The sequence below is a fragment of the Entelurus aequoreus genome, linkage group LG15 (assembly GCF_033978785.1).
Source record: "Entelurus aequoreus isolate RoL-2023_Sb linkage group LG15, RoL_Eaeq_v1.1, whole genome shotgun sequence".
NCBI lineage: Eukaryota > Metazoa > Chordata > Actinopteri > Syngnathiformes > Syngnathidae > Entelurus > Entelurus aequoreus.
In genome coordinates this window covers 14504151-14521036 of record NC_084745.1, presented here as the reverse complement: position 1 = coordinate 14521036, position 16886 = coordinate 14504151, and the positions used below count along the sequence as shown (strand labels likewise).

Sequence of the window (16886 nt, the reverse complement as noted above, 5' to 3'; positions counted from 1 at the left end):
AGTCCCGTCCATAGTGGATCTAACATAATAGTGAGAGTCCAGTCCATAGTGGATCTAACATAATAGTGAGAGTCCAGTCCATAGGGGATCTAACATAATAGTGAGAGTCCAGTCCATCGTGGATCTAACATAATAGTGAGAGTCCCGTCCATAGTGGATCTAACATAATAGTGAGAGTCCAGTCCATAGTGGATCTAACATAATAGTGAGAGTCCAGTCCATAGGGGATCCAACATAATAGTGAGAGTCCCGTCCATAGTGGATCTAACATAATAGTGAGAGTCCTGTCCATAGCGGATCTAACATAATAGTGAGAGTCCAGTCCATAGTGGATCTAACAGAATAGTGAGAGTCCAGTCCATAGTGGATCTAACATAATAGTGAGAGTCCCGTCCATAGTGGATCTAACAGAATAGTGAGAGTCCAGTCCATAGTGGATCTAACATAATAGTGAGAGTCCAGTCCATAGTGGATCTAACATAATAGTGAGAGTCCAGTCCATAGTGGGTCTAACATAATAGTGAGAGTCTAGTCCATAGTGGAGCCAGCAGGGGACCATCTCCAGCGGAGACGGGTCAGCAGCGCAGAGATGTCCCCAACCGATGCACAGGCGAGCGGTCCACCCCGGGTCCCGACTATCTTCTCACTCCATGCAAAGAATCAACCACCAGACAACAAGATGGCACAACCGAACATGATGGTTGATACTGTTACCTGATTGGCTGTTAGCGTGCCCCTCCCATTGACCAGTGATCACTTCCTGCGTTGCTCAGTTACCAGAGCGTGAATGTTTTTCTTTGTTCATGCAACCTACCTTGCTTCGCAACTTCCGGTTTATTTCTCCATAAAAGAAAGAAAACAAAAATGTACCTTTTATCGAATACATTTTTTATTAATATCAATAACGTGTCTATCGCAATATATGTTGATATCGTATCGCCTGGCCCATTTTTTTAATGTCCTATATATGGAAGCTGTAAGTTTGAACGCGAACCAATTGTACTGCTTTTGGAAACAATGGAAATTAAAGTAGTCCGTTCAAGGGTCAAACTGTGGCCAACATACACTACCGTTCAAAAGTTTGGGGTAACATTGAAATGTCCTTATTTTTGAAGGAAAAGCACTGTACTTTTCAATGAAGATAACTTTAGACTAGTCTTAACTTTAAAGAAACACACTCTATACATTGCTAATGTGGTAAATGACTATTCTAGCTGCAAATGTCTGGTTTTTGGTGCAATATCTACATAGGTGTATAGAGGCCCATTTCCAGCAACTATCACTCCAGTGTTCTAATGGTACAATGTGTTTGCTCATTGGCTCAGAAGGCTAATTGATGATTAGAAAACCCATTGTGCAATCATGTTCACACATCTGAAAACAGTTTAGCTCGTTACAGAAGCTACAAAACTGACCTTCCTTTGAGCAGATTGAGTTTCTGGAGCATCACATTAGTGGGGTCAATTAAACGCTCAAAATGGCCATAAAAAGAGAACTTTCATCTGAAACTCGACAGTCTATTCTTGTTCTTAGAAATGAAGGCTGCTCCACAAAATTGTTTGGGTGACCCCAAACTTTTGAACTGTAGCTTACAACTATGGACCAAACAAGGCGTGGTTTATTTACCGTATTTTACGGACCATAGGGCGCACCGGATTAAAAAGCGCACTGCCGATGAATGGTCTATTTTTGATCTTTTTTCATATACAAGGCGCACCAGAGTTTAGGGCGCATTAAAACGAGTCTTATTATTATTAGATTTTTTTCTCAATGGAAAACACTTCCTTAGAAATGTCAACAGCGGAGAATGAATGTCCCATAACAAGAAGATAGAGAAAAAAGAAGAAGCTTATCGACTACGGTGTCGGCACGGACTACAAAGGCGGACTTGCACAAATTTTCAGAATTTATGCAGATCCCAAATACACATCAGCAGGTACCAGAAGGTAAGAAAAGTTGCTTTTGCATAATAATGCGAAACAAAACGCCAGATAATGTTTTACCTAATACACACACCATAATAATACTTGTATGTGTGCAACACAGTACAATCCATTAAGTGGTGCGGCTTCATAGCTTACTAAAGTCGTACTAAAACATTTTGATAGATTTTTGAGCGCCGTGTGTAATGTTCTATATTTTCAATGGAACATATAAAAGGTTGGTGTTGTTTACTTGAGTCATATTGCCATGATAGTGCAGCCTACACTTATCTCTTATGTGTGACTGCCATCTACTGGTCACACTTACACTATGTACCAAATAAAAATGCTTCGAAGTCGGTAAGCAAAACCAGAACCATTCCGTACATTAGGCCCGCCGGGTTATGAAAAGAAGAAAAAAGGATTTTAAGTGCTCCTTTGTGGGGGAGAGGTAGCAGGAGGAAAGGTCACCGCCTCTGTCCATGGTGCTGAGGACAGAGCACCATCAGAAGGGGGGCGTGGCAGTGCTGACGGAGAGACACAGCTGGCAGGTGATTAGATTTCCCAGGTGGTGCGAGTTGTCTAATCACCTGTTGTCTTTGACAGTAGCGGTCGGGCACAGCAGCAGGAGGAGGAGGAGGGCTTGGAGAGTTGGAGAGGAAGAACACGGACTGAAAAGTCAAACAGCGTAAACCTCGTTCAACTCTGAACGTCAGACTCCTGTGAACGTGCGTGATCAGCGGAACCCGCTAGGAAGCCACTTCCACAGCCTTGTAGTCCGGAAAATACGGTAAGTAACATTTGAACGTCACCTGACCATTATAAGGTCAAACAAAGTTCACCACTTCTAATAGTGAGCCTCCTCCTAACAGTCCCTGTCCAAAAAGCCAAAAAAAAGAAGCAAAAAGTGCAGACTGAGGCATTTTTTTCCTTAAAATGTTGCTTTGTAATAATTTTTAGAATTTCATATGGTAAAAAAATAAGATGATAGAGTCAATCATTATGGGAAATTAAATATTCTGTTCCAGGGTCAAACTGTGGCCATCTTAAAAAAACAAAAACATGTAATAATCTTAACATCCATGCAACCGTAAAATAAAGTCCACTGCTGCTATTAACTTTTTGTTGTTGAAGCCACACAAATGCCGAAGAATAAGCAGAACAAATGCCGACTTAAACCGGGTTCCTTGTACGTGACAGTGACTACCATTAAATGGGATTGGAATTAATCTGTTCCGGGGTCAAACTGTGGCCATGGCTATTGTGACGTTATTAGCTGTTATATATTGTGGTGATTGCTGTAAGACTAAAATATATATTTTTTTAAAGTGGTCAAATATGTACTTTTGTGTTGACATTTCATTGACTAAATACGTGCTAGAATACATTTTGTAGAGACTTCCTTCTCGTTCATTGTGTCACAGTGCATTAAACAGTGTTGAAGCCGAGCGAGCGTCCATTGACTTCAATGGGGGAGCATAGAGTGGCTTGTTCCAGACTACACAGTCATTGGATAAATGCTCGGCTTTGTCCCGCCAACAGATGCCGAGCGTCTCTGGAAGTGTATGTAGAGTGGGCTCGGACGTTTCCACATGATAATTGGATGATCTGGCTGAGGCTGAATATGTTTGATTGACAGCCAAATGAGCAGAACGGCGATCTTGATGTATGAGAATCAGAATAGTTTTTTATTGCCATTGTTTGAGAATTTTACTTGGTGCAATTGTGGAACATAAAACAATAAAAACACAAAACATAAAACAAAAAAAACAAAAAAAATATAAACCACGGCCAGAGCATTTTTCAAGTTTCATTCCGTTGTTACGAGTTGATGTGGAGAATTTTGCGATCACGTAAGTGACGTTTTCTTTGTAAAAACTAGCATCTTTATGTCTTTATGTACAAACCCCGTTTCCATACGAGTTGGGAAATTGTGTTAGATGTAAATATAAACGGAATACAATGATTTGCAAATCGTTTTCAACCCATATTCAGTTGAATATGCTACAAAGACAACATATTTGATGTTAAATAAATAAATAAATAAATGGGTTATACTTGTATAGCGCTTTTCTACCTTCAAGGTACTCAAAACGCTTTGACAGTATTTCCACATTCACCCATTCACACACACATTCACACACTGATTTGCGGGAGCTGCCATGCAAGGCGCTAACCAGCAGCCATCAGGAGCAAGGGTGAAGTGCCTTGCCCAAGGACACAACGGATGTGACTAGGATGGTAGAAGGTGGGAATTGAACCCCAGTAACCAGCAACCCTCCGATTGCTGGCACGGCCACTCTACCAACTTCGCCACGCCGCCCATGTTCAAACTGATAAACTTTTTTTTTTTGTTGCAAATAATCATTAACTTTAGAATTTGATGCCAGCAACACGTGACAAAGAAGTTGGGAAAGGTGGCAATAAATACTGATAAAGTTGAGGAATGCTCATCAAACACTTATTTGGAACATCCCACAGGTGTGCAGGCTAATTGGGAACAGGTGGGTGCCATGATTGGGTATAAAAGTAGATTCCATGAAATGCTCAGTCATTCACAAACAAGGATGGGGCGAGGGTCACCACTTTATGAACAAATGCGTGAGCAAATTGTTGAACAGTTTAAGAAAAACCTTTCTCAACCAGCTATTGCAAGGAATTTAGGGATTTCACCATCTACGGTCCGTAATATCATCAAAGGGTTCAGAGAATCTGGAGAAATCACTGCACGTAAGCAGCTAAGCCTGTGACCTTCGATCCCTCAGGCTGTACTGCATCAACAAGCGACATCAGTGTGTAAAGGATATCACCACATGGGCTCAGGAACACTTCAGAAACCCACTGTCAGTAACTACAGTTGGTCGCTACATCTGTAAGTGCAAGTTAAAACTCTCCTATGCAAGGCGAAAAACGTTTATCAACAACACCCAGAAACGCCGTCGGCTTCGCTGGGCCTGAGCTTGAGTTTGAATATCAAATATCTTGTCTTTGTAGTGCATTCAACTGAATATGGGTTGAAAAGGATTTGCAAATCATTGTATTCCGTTTATATTTACATCTAACACAATTTCCCAACACATATTTAAACGGGGTTTGTAGTAAAATCTGTTGTCATTTTTACAGTGTTCAATTTGATGGATAACTTTCTTTGAAATCATAAGTTAAACAGTTATTTAAGTACTTAAATATATTTAAACTTTTTTTTTTTTTTACTGTAAAATCTACAGTTATTAGTGCATTACTTTAAATGGAAAATTGTATTAAAGTGGATTTTACGGTTAAAAAAAGTTTTCAAATTGTAAAATCTCTTGTCATTTTTACAGTGTATAATTTCATTGATCACTTGCTTTTAAATCATAAGTCAAGCAGATATTTGTGTATTTTATAATATTCTAACACAGTTTTTTGGGGGGAATATATGATGATATGCCTTGTGGTTAGAGTGTCCGTCTTGAGATCGGTAAGTCGTGAGTTCAAACCCCGGCCGAGTCATACCAAAGACTATAAAAAATGGGACCCATTACCTCCCTGCTTGGCACTCAGCATCAAGGGTTGTAATTGGGGGTTAAATCACCAAAAATGATTCCTGGGCACGGCCACCGCTGCTGCTCACTGCTCCCCTCACCTCCCAGGGGGTGATCAAGGGTGATGGGTCAAATGCAGAGAGTAATTTCACCACACCTGTGACAATCAGAGGTACTTTACCTTTTTAACTTTATATAATATTTTGTTCTAATTAGTAGATAATGTTAACGTTTAATATTTATGCATTTGCATGCAGAATTGTTTTAATGTAAAAACAAATACATTTAGTGAGAAACGATAAAGCACTTTTAAACGCGTATTATTTCCAGACTTTCACGGGCCATATAAAATGATGTGGCGGGCCAGATCTGGCCCTCGGGCCTTGAGTTTGAAAAAGAGCTTCCGCTACTTGAAAGACCAGCAGCCTCCACTGTCCTACAGGTGTAATAAGGCAGTAAAGCCCCGCTAATAGTGAGCTTTCCTCTTGTAGCAGTCCAAAAAGCCGAAGAAAAAGCTTCAAGTCAACCCTGTGATGCCCGCTGACATCTTGAATGACGAGGTCCAAATGAACCCCATGGTTTGCTTCTGGGAAAAAAAGCCCAACGCAACGACTTTTTCAAGGTAATTATTCCTGATTTGGACTATTTTTTTCTGAGGTCCATGTACTTGTATTGTTCTAGGTGAGGTGCAGTCAGAACATATAATCATGTACCCAGTCGCTGAAGGTTATTTTTTCCGGTAATGTCCATCCCGCTGCGGCCCATCCGTCACATAGTGCGTGGGGAAGGCGCTCGGCCAATCAGAAGCGTGGGTCACAGAGGTCCTGGGTTCGTGATTACACGTAAATACGCTAATTAGCCCCCGCACTGCGGAGCTAATGCTTGTCATTAGCGCACATTTTTACCTTTGCTACAAAGCCGTGTGGATCTAAAGTGATTGCTGGCGGATTATGCCGGATTTAGGAAGTATTCAGCAATTGGTTTTTGCTCATTTGGATAATTGGGGTTTATTGTCAGATGAAATTGCTATAAAATAAATCGTCAGCTCATCAATGATCATTAGTCGTCATAATTAAGTGTTGTTTCAAAGGGTGCACTGCAAAAAGTCAGTGTTCAAAAACAAGGAAAAAAAAAAAAAAATAGGGGTATTTTATTTGAACTAAGCAAAATTATCTGCCAATAGAACAAGAAAATTTGACTTGTCAAGACTTTCCAAAACAAGTAAAAAAGCTAACCTCAATTAACCCAAAAATACCTTAAAATAAGTATATTCTCACTAATAACAAGTGCACTTTTCTTGGTAGAAAAAAACAACACCTTTTTGCTCAATATGTTAAATTATTCTTAAATTAAGTAAATGCTAGTGCCATTATCTTGTCATAATGATTTGCACTCGGCATTACATTTCTTGAAACCAGCTGTCAAGACGTGGACTATGGGTTGTTTGTTTTCCCGAGTTGCAAGGAAAGTTGGACTGGACATGGCGTGGAGGTAAAGACCTTATTTATTTTTAACACTAACAAAAGGTACAAAACTAAAAGGCGGAGAACAAACTTGACTAATGAAACAAAAACTAGCACGTGGGCAAAAAACTATGAACATGAAACCAATAAACACTTACTGTGACAAGTAGTGATGGGTCCGGCAACACCGATGCATCGGCGCATGCGTCGAGCTCCTAGAGCGATACCCTGTGTCGGTGCGCGTACCGCTTTTAGAATGTCACGTGACCGATCATGAGCTGTTTTGGTCACGTGACCGATACGCGAACTGTGTCGCACTCCCGCCTCCTCTGTGCCCTGTGCGCAACGTTCCCTCTAAGGTGCGCGCCTGCGCAATTGCGCACTGCTCAAGCGTCCTCTGCGCACAGCAAATATATGCCGCGCACCAAATCAAACCCGTCTGAATTCTAAACAAAATAAACACATGTATTCTGTGTAATTTTGCAATGCAACTCTGAGTGACAGTGACAACAAGCGGCCCTAACGGTGTTCGTCAACACCGTTCAATTATTGTAACGTCTATCGAGATGCTTCGAGGACAGGAATTATATCGATCACTTTATTGAGCAAAACTGTTTATATTCGGCCATAACCACACCAAAAACATGAGTAAAAAACTTCTACCTGGAAAAACTAGTCATTTTCTGCCATACAAACCAGGCCAAAACCAACTTGTCATCCGTCACCAACACGCATACCACTGGTGCGTTTATGGCCACACAAAAAGTCGGACAACTCAAACACCACACAAAGTTACACTATGACTCCTCAGTCATACGTGTGCTTATTTTTCTGTCATTTATTATTAATGTTAATTTATTGACATTAATCATGGAATGCTGTTTCTAGAGAAAGTTACAGGAATGCACACTTCATCCTATGCTTACATTTCATTGTGCAACATGAGGATGTTTAAGGGGAACTAAATGTGGTCTCTGAAAGGGCTACAAATGATTTCCAAAGCAGGACCCCCACCCAGACATATTGTACAATACTAATCCATAGCTTATGAAAAACAAGATTTCTTTTATTTTCATTGCAAGTGGGCCAAATCACTAATATTACTAAATAATCTCATGAAAATGACTCCTCATTTGAGTGTTATTATAAAAGATTGGTTTGAGACAGGTGTGCTGCTGGTATTGCCACGTGTGATGTTGCTCACATGTGCTCCACTGAATGCTCAGGGAGTTTTTGTTTTCTTAGACACATGAACAATTAGAGGGAACATTGCCTGTGAGCGGGTCTTTTCTACAGCCGGAGAAAAAATAACTAAGAGAAATCGTCTAAAGTTTATTCCGTTGGAAAAACTGTTTTTGTTTTTTTTAATAAAAATGTGTAAAAAAATAAATAAATAAAAAATCCCAGTCCACAAGCATCCTCATTCACAACACGTTCTCTTAGTTTGTTATGTTATGATACATGTTCACATTATTTATTGACTGTATCTAAAAAAGATAAAAATATATTTTTATTTAAATGAAGATATGAAATAATCCTAAATGAAATACAATGACTTGGTTTATATTATTGTATATACTAGGTCAGGGGTCACCAACGCGGTGCCCGCAGGCACCAGGTAGCCCGTAAGAACCAGATGAGTAGCCCGCCGGCCTGTTCTAAAAATAGCTCAAATAGCAGCACTTACCAGTGAGCTGCCTCTATTTTTAAATTGTATTTATTTACTAGCAAGCTGGTCTCGCTTTGCCCGACATTTTTAATTCTAAGAGAGACAAAACTCAAATAGAATTTGAAAATCCAAGAAAATATTTTAAAGACTTGGTCTTCACTTGTTTAAATTCACAATTTTTTTTACTTTGCTTCTTATAACTTTCAGAAAGACAATTTTAGAGAAAAAATACAACCTTAAAAATGATTTTAGGATTTTTAAACACATATACCTTTTTACCTTTTAAATTCCTTCCTCTTCTTTCCTGACAATTTAAATCAATGTTCAAGTATGTTTATTTTTTTTATTTTTTATTTAATTTTTCATTTTAGCTTCTGTTTTTTCGACGAAGAATATTTGTGAAATATTTCTTGAAACTTATTATGATTAAAATTCAAAAAAATTATTCTGTCAAATCTAGAAAATCTGTAGAATCAAATTTAAATCTTATTTCAAAGTCTTTTGAATTTCTTTTAAAATTTTTGTTCTGGAAATTCTAGAAGAAATAATGATTTGTCTTTGTTAGAAATATAGCTTGGTCCAATTTGTTATATATTCTAACAAAGTGTAGATTGGATTTTAACCTATTTAAAACATATCATCAAAATTCTAAAATTAATTTTAATCAGGAAAAATTACTAATTTTGTTCCATAAATTCTTTTTTTAAGTTTTTCTCTTTTTTTCGGTTGAATTTTGAATTTTAAAGAGTCGAAATTGAAGATAAACTATGTTTCATAATTTAATTGTCATTTTTTTCGTGTCTTCTCCTCTTTTAAACCGTTCAATTAAGTGTAAATATCATTAATTATTAATAATAACATAGAGTTAAAGGTAAATTGAGCAAATTGGCTATTTCTGGCAATTTATTTAAGTGTGTATCAAACTGGTAGCCCTTCGCATTAATCACTACCCAAGAAGTAGCTCTTGCTTTCAAAAAGGTTGGTGACCCCTGTACTAGGTCATAAAATCAGTGTCAGTTGAGTCGGTCCATAGGTTGCCTGTAGGGATTTTTAATGTCCAGCAGATGTCAGTATTTAGTGACACAGTATCGACACAGTATCAATACAGTTCTGCAATGTGTCGAAACGCTTCATGACGCCTCAACCCATCACTAGTGACAAGAATATAGACAAAACTCACTTGGCATGGCACTATGGTAGCATGGGTAACATGGGTAGCAGAAGTCAAACAAAGTTAATTTCGCCAGACAGACTGCCTGGTATCTGAAAGCTTAAATAATACCGACATGATTAGTGACAGGTGCGCGAGTGCAAAACGTGAGACAGGTGAAACTAATGAGTAGTCACGGTGACAAGGCAAGGGAGTGAAAGCAGGAACTAAAAAGTGTCCAAAAACCAAGCAGAACATAACTAAACAAAAACATGATCAACAGACATGACACCAGCAAACTTATACTAAAAACTAGTTTATTGCTCTTAATGGAAAGGCAACAAGGCAAGCGCTTGTTACTCTCGGGGTCTCCTAGCCGCTCAGGCAAATCATATTGGTCTAAAAATGCATTTTCCCATCGATAATATGACATCGTCGCGCCAAGTGCGTGCTCTTTCAGTCAATTAGTGCGCGTATATACAGCCCAGCCCCCAGCCAAATGTTTTTTAATTGTAATTTTGAGGAATTTACCTGAATGTGCATGAACTATTTCTGTTCAAAATTGTTAGAAATGTTTAAATATTAACTGTCAGTTTACTGTACTGTGCCAACTGTACTACTTTATGAGTACGCGTTTTCTGTTTCATTGGAAATAAAACAGCAAAATCCATTTGGCTGTCATCTGTTTTAATTATGAGACACAATTGTGTCAAAGTCATGATTTTTTTTTTATTGCTTGAAATAAGAATTTTTTACTTTGAAAAAGTAGTTTTATACTCGTGAGTGTTGATGACACAGCTTTGCAACAGTTGATATTCTAGTTTCAAGCATGTTTTACTCAATATAGGTCATCAAATCTCAGCAACAGGCTGTAATATCTTACTGATAATTTAGGACCAAAACCCTTAAAACAAGTAAAACACTCTAACACAGGGGTGTCCAAACTTTTTCCACTGAGGGCCGCACACGGAAAAATTTAAGCATGTGGGGGCCATTTTGATATTTTTCATTTTCAAACCATAACAAAATATATGCATTTTTTATTTATTTTACCTTTAGAGGTCCCGGGGACCATAAAGGGTCTCAGTCATTAAAATGTTAAAAATAAGTCAGATTATTATTATTTTTTTATTATTTAACGCTTACAGTAAATCTCTATATCAACTTCAAGTTGATATAAAGTAATACAAATTAAAGAAAATGTTTTATGGCTTTTCTGTCAAAAACAACTTAGTTTTTGTATAGTAAAACTGAAATATGCAGTATTTAGTAATTAGAGCCCTAAAAGATCAATAATGCAGGACACCATTGATTTTAATTATTTCACATTTTTGAGTAATCAGAGTGAAAAGATGAATAAAAAATCACTAAATATATTTGGGATGCAAAAGGTGCCCCACTCATAAAGTGATACATTTGTATTAGGTTTTTCTTTTACTTTCAACACTTAAGTTACGAGATCAACCTCAGATATATCTGTCGATTTTATGCTGGAACTATTATTTTGTTTGTTTTATGCGCTTTTGTCAAAGAAAACGATGTTTTTATATGGTTACTACACAATATATGCAATATTTACCACATAAAACAATTTAAAGTGAAATATTTGAAGTAATTGGAGCCCTGAAAATAATTCATTATAACATGGATTTTTCGTCATTATCTTTTTTTTTTTTTGAGCAATGGCAAAAAAAAGAAAAATGAAGAAAGACAAAAGAAAAAAAAACAGCCTGCATGGCAGCTTTTGCGTCAACATTGCAACTTTTTCTCATTAGATTTCACCTCATTCCAGTTTTTTTAATGTTCTTTTTTATTTTTACAATAGTATTTCCAGAATGTGTGGCGGGCCGGTAAACATCTAGCTGGGGGCTGCAAATGGCCCCCGGGCCGCACTTTGGACACCCCTGCTCTAACATAAAATCTGCTTAGTGAGAAGAATGATCTTATTAGACAGAAAATAAGCAAATATCACCCTTATTTGAGATATTTAATCTTACTTAGATTTCAGTTTTTGCAGTGTGGTCCTGTGCCTTCGAATCATGCACCGTGCAGGGAAATATGAATCGATGCGATCCCGGTGCACGGACACCCAGACCCGTCAGGCGGGATGAAACTCGCCGGTCGCATGGTGATGGAGCAGCGCCATGGCAACCGTGGAGGACCTCCTCACCACCAGAAGCTGGAGGCTCATCACTCACATGATGGAGCTGCCAGTGCGGCGCGATCCGTGATTAGTGGATGTGTTGTTCCCCGCCGCCACCACAGATCGCTGCTTGGGAGTTAATCACATGACAATGGGCTACGGGGGAAGGGGGGCGGGGGGCTCTCAAGACAAGGCCCCCCAAAGTTTAATTGCCTTTGGCTAATCTTATTGTCTGCAAATTCCAATCCTGGGCTTGACTCCAGAGGAGCTTTTGCTTGTTGACTCTTGCTAACCTCCTCTAGTGCACTTCTACTTGTTTTAGTTCCAGTTCTCGTCCTCCACGCCAATTAACTTTAAAGCCCCACTTAAGAACTTTCAGTTTTTGGTTGTTTTTGGCGGCGCTGGTGGGCCAAAGCGGTAGAGTTTTGCCAGAAGAAGACCACATTTCTTATGAGGACTAGCGCATATAGCATCAAACTGACATCCGCTTATTGGCACAAATATAACATCTCTAATGGCTATGCTGATTATTCAATAGCAGACACCATCAAGATTTGATCTTGGATTGTACTACAAACATGACGCTACTACCAAGAATGCATCGGGGTAAATGCAGGTCCGAAGCAAAGAAAGACCGGCGGGAGAGTTTTTTCAGAAGGAAGTAGTGTGGAACTGCAAACTAACAAGCTGGTGGCTATTTATTGCTAACCGCAAATATCAAATAGCTAACATTAGCATTTGCAAATTTGATTTGAGCTTGAAAGTTACTTACTGGTCCAGCAGGAACAGAGCCAAGGCAGCATCGTTCTGAAATTCCTTGTTTTTGACCTCACGCCAGCGAGTAAAAGCTGTTTATCCTGACTATGGATCCGTTTTTCTTTTTTTTGTGTCTCTTCAGACAAAACTTTTCGTTTCTTTGGTTGTTTTGGAGCTTCTGCCATGATAGCATTAATTGCACATAGGCGTCCCATCGACTACTACCAGTCCAAAATAGTCTGAGTCCCCCGCGTCAGCTTTCCATTCAGTTGTGAACAACGTACACTAATTTTTTCTAAATCTCAAAACGTTGGGATTTTTTCCAAGTGCCAAAAAATCCAGATTTTTTGGCAAGGTCAAAAAATCTGGATTTTTTTGGCAAGGTCAAAAAATCTGGATTTTTTTGTAAGTGTCAAAAAATCTGGATTTTTTTCTAAGTGTCAAAAAATCTGGATTTTTTTCTAAGTGTCAAAAAGTCTGTATTTTTCTGTCAAAAAGTCTGTATTTTTCTGTTTAAAAAGTCGGTATTTTTTCTAAGTGTCAAAAAATCTGGATTTTACTGTCAAAAAATCTGGATTTTACTGTCAAAAAATCTGGATTTTACTGTCAAAAAAATCTGGATTTTACTGTCAAAAAAATCTGGATTTTACTGTCAAAAAAATCTGGATTTTACTGTCAAAAAAATCTGGATTTTACTGTCAAAAAAATCTGGATTTTACTGTCAAAAAAATCTGGATTTTAATGTCAAAAAAATCTGGATTTTACTGTCAAAAAAATCTGGATTTTACTGTCAAAAAAATCTGGATTTTACTGTCAAAAAAATCTGGATTTTACTGTCAAAAAATCTGGATTTTTTCCAAGTGTCAAAAAGTCTGGATTTTTTCCAAGTGTCAAAAAGTTTGGATTTTCTTTCAAAAAGTCTGGATTTTACTGTCAAAAAAATCTGGATTTTACTGTCAAAAAAATCTGGATTTTACTGTCAAAAAAATCTGGATTTTACTGTCAAAAAAATCTGGATTTTACTGTCAAAAAAATCTGGATTTTACTGTCAAAAAATCTGGATTTTTTCCAAGTGTCAAAAAGTCTGGATTTTTTCCAAGTGTCAAAAAGTTTGGATTTTCTTTCAAAAAGTCTGGATTTTACTGTCAAAAAGTCTGGATTTTTTCCAAGTGTCAAAAAGTCTGGGTTTTTTCCCAAATGTCAAAAAGTCTGGGTTTTTTCCCAAGTGTCAAAAAGTCTGGGTTTTTTCCCAAGTGTCAAAAAGTCTGGTTTTTTTCCCAAGTGTCAAAAAGTCTGTTTTTTTTCCCAAGTGTCAAAAAGTCTGGTTTTTTTCCCAAGTGTCAAAAAGTCTGGGTTTTTTCCCAAGTGTCAAAAAGTCTGGGTTTTTTCCCAAGTGTCAAAAAGTCTGGGTTTTTTCCCAAGTGTCAAAAAGTCTGGGTTTTTTCCCAAGTGTCAAAAAGTCTGGGTTTTTTCCCAAGTGTCAAAAAGTCTGGGTTTTTTCCCAAGTGTCAAAAAGTCTGGGTTTTTTTCCAAGTGTCAAAAAAGTCTGGATTTTTTCCAAGTGTCAAAAAAGTCTGGATTTTTTCCAAGTGTCAAAAAAGTCTGGATTTTTTCTCTGTGTCAAAAAGTCTGGATTTTTTCTCCAAGTGTCAAAAAGTCTGTTTTTTTTCTCCAAGTGTCAAAAAGTCTGTTTTTTTTCTCCAAGTGTCAAAAAGTCTGTTTTTTTTCCCAAGTGTCAAAAAGTCTGTTTTTTTTCCCAAGTGTCAAAAACTCTGTTTTTTTCTGAATGTCAAAAAGTCTGGATTTTTTCTGTGACTAGAATGTTGCTTACTCCTGTTATTTGTTGGAGGCTAAATTGCAGGGTCTTTTAGGAATGGTTGAAAGGACAGTGTTGTATGTGGGAGACAGGTGGTGTCGCAGACCAACTCCTCTGTTCAGGGATGGTCTTTCAATCTTGACACAGATGGCTTCCCTCACTCCCCTTTTTCGTACCACCCGTCCTCCCTGTCCAGAATCTGTACATTTGTGTTCTCAAAAGAGTGCTGTTTCTCCCTGAGGTGCAGGTAGACTGCTGAGTCTTGGCCTGAAGAGTTTGTCTATGTTGTGCCATGCGTGGGCTTAGTGGTTGTTTTGTTTACATATGGGATGACAATATTTTTGCATCGGCCACCTTTTTCCTCCTCATCCACTCTGTTATTGTTATTTCTGGAACTGGATGCACTTTTCACAAATGACCAGTTGGGGTGACCACAGGTTTTGAGGGCTTCCCTCAAATGCCTATGCTCTTTCTCTTTGGCCTGTGGGCTGGTAGGAACATGATCAGCTCTGTGTTGTAGGGTTCTGATAATGCCCAGTTTGTGTTCCAGTGGGTGGTGTGAGTCAAAAAGTAGGTATTGATCGGTATGTGTGGGTTTTCGGTAAACCCCTACATGGAGGCCCATGTTTTCTCCAATATGGACATCACAGTCCAAAAAAGAATGAGAAGCTTCATAGATATTATGAATGTGCCTGGTACTACATTACATATGTGCTTATAGCATGTATATAAAACCATGACGGAAATGTTTGGATATTTTTTGGAGTGCTTTATAGGCAAATTAGCCACTCCTTTTGGCTTCATTGTTATCTGACTTTTGCTGGTGTTTATTTACGGCCTAAAATGTACAAAAAACATGTTTTCTTTTCTTGCGTAAGGATTGTGAATGATAGGCAAAATTAATTTTAAAAAGTGCACTTCCCCTTTAAGTTACGTTGCTAACTAATGCCTCTAACGCTTTGTTTCAACAGCGGGTCATTTGTGACATCACATATTGACAAATGTACACTACCGTTCAAAAGTTTGGGGTCACCCAAACAATTTTGTGGAATAGCCTTCATTTCTAAGAACAAGAATAGACTGTCGAGTTTCAGATGAAAGTTCTCTTTTTCTGGCCATTTTGAGCATTTAATTGACCCCACAAATGTGATGCTCCAGAAACTCAATCTGCTCAAAGGAAGGTCAGTTTTGTAGCTTCTGTAATGAGCTAAACTGTTTTCAGATGTGTGAACATGATTGCACAATGGTTTTCTAATCATCAATTAGCCTTCTGAGCCAATGAGCAAACACATTGTACCATTAGAACACTGGAGTGATAGTTGCTGGAAATGGGCCTTTATACACCTATGTAGATATTGCACCAAAAAACAGACATTTGGAGCTAGAATCGTCATTTACCACATTAGCAATGTATAGAGTGTATTTCTTCAAAGTTAAGACTAGTTTAAAGTTATCTTCATTGAAAAGTACAGTGCTTTTCCTTCAAAAATAAGGACATTTCAATGTGACCCCAAACTTTTGAACGGTAGTGTACATATTCTTGTCCAGACTTATAATATGTCCTTGTTTATTTGTCTTCAGGACATTTTTACACAGAACTGCTTTGTCAAGATGCACCACTACAACCCTAACGGAAAAAGACGGCGACATTACAACATTTCTACGACAGAAAAGGTAGGATGAAGTATTATTTTAATGCACTTAATGGCACCGACGTGCGAGATGCGGTAAAAATAGCTTTTTTTTTTATGCAGCTCTGTATCGACGGGAGAGTGGGCAGGTGTACCTGTTGTAGTGACCGGTGAATCTATATAGTGTTTGTTTTTCACTGTCTGGGGGGGAAAAAAAGCAGTGATGTTCATTTTCAGGATGAATATTCAACAGTGTACATTTTCAAAAGGTACATTTTGATACTTTTGGAAAGGGGTTGTGGTTTCATTTGCAACCCAAGGGAACACCTCCACACAAACTGTTTACGGACATACTCAAAAACACCAAAACATATCCAATACATATTACCTTTTAAAATGTAACTCAGATAATGGGTTTCACTATGTAAAGCGAACGTGTTAAATAGACATGACTTACAGCATTAACACTTTCTGGGGCGCAACAAAAAAGCAACACACCATAAACTGTACACTAAGCCTTGGACTTGCAACTGTTACTGGTACCCAAAATTGGTATCGTTGAGTACCGGCATCGATTCCCAAGTACCGGTAATTGGTACTGTTTTGGTTCATATGTGGACGTTGCATCTGAGGATGTTTAAATATGAGGAAAAATATTGCTCAAATCCCCGCACTATGTACAAACCCCAAAACCAGTGAAGTTGGCACGTTGTGTAAATCATAAATAAAAACAGAATACAATGATTTGCAAATCCTTTTAAACTTATATTCAATTGAATAGACTGCAAAGACAAGATATTTGCCCTGCGATG

General features: G+C 38.1%; 1 protein-coding gene across 1 annotated transcript in view; it reads left to right on the top strand.

The window, feature by feature from the left end:
- Window positions 1-2525: 2525 nt before the first annotated feature.
- LOC133629853 (cadherin-6-like) overlaps window positions 2526-16886 on the top strand; it is a 679023-nt gene continuing 664662 nt past the window's right edge. The window contains exons 1-3 of the mRNA XM_062020899.1: window positions 2526-2712; window positions 5938-6068; window positions 16025-16117. The gene's annotated coding sequence lies outside the window, so the exon portion shown is untranslated. The remainder of the gene's footprint in view (window positions 2713-5937; window positions 6069-16024; window positions 16118-16886) is intronic.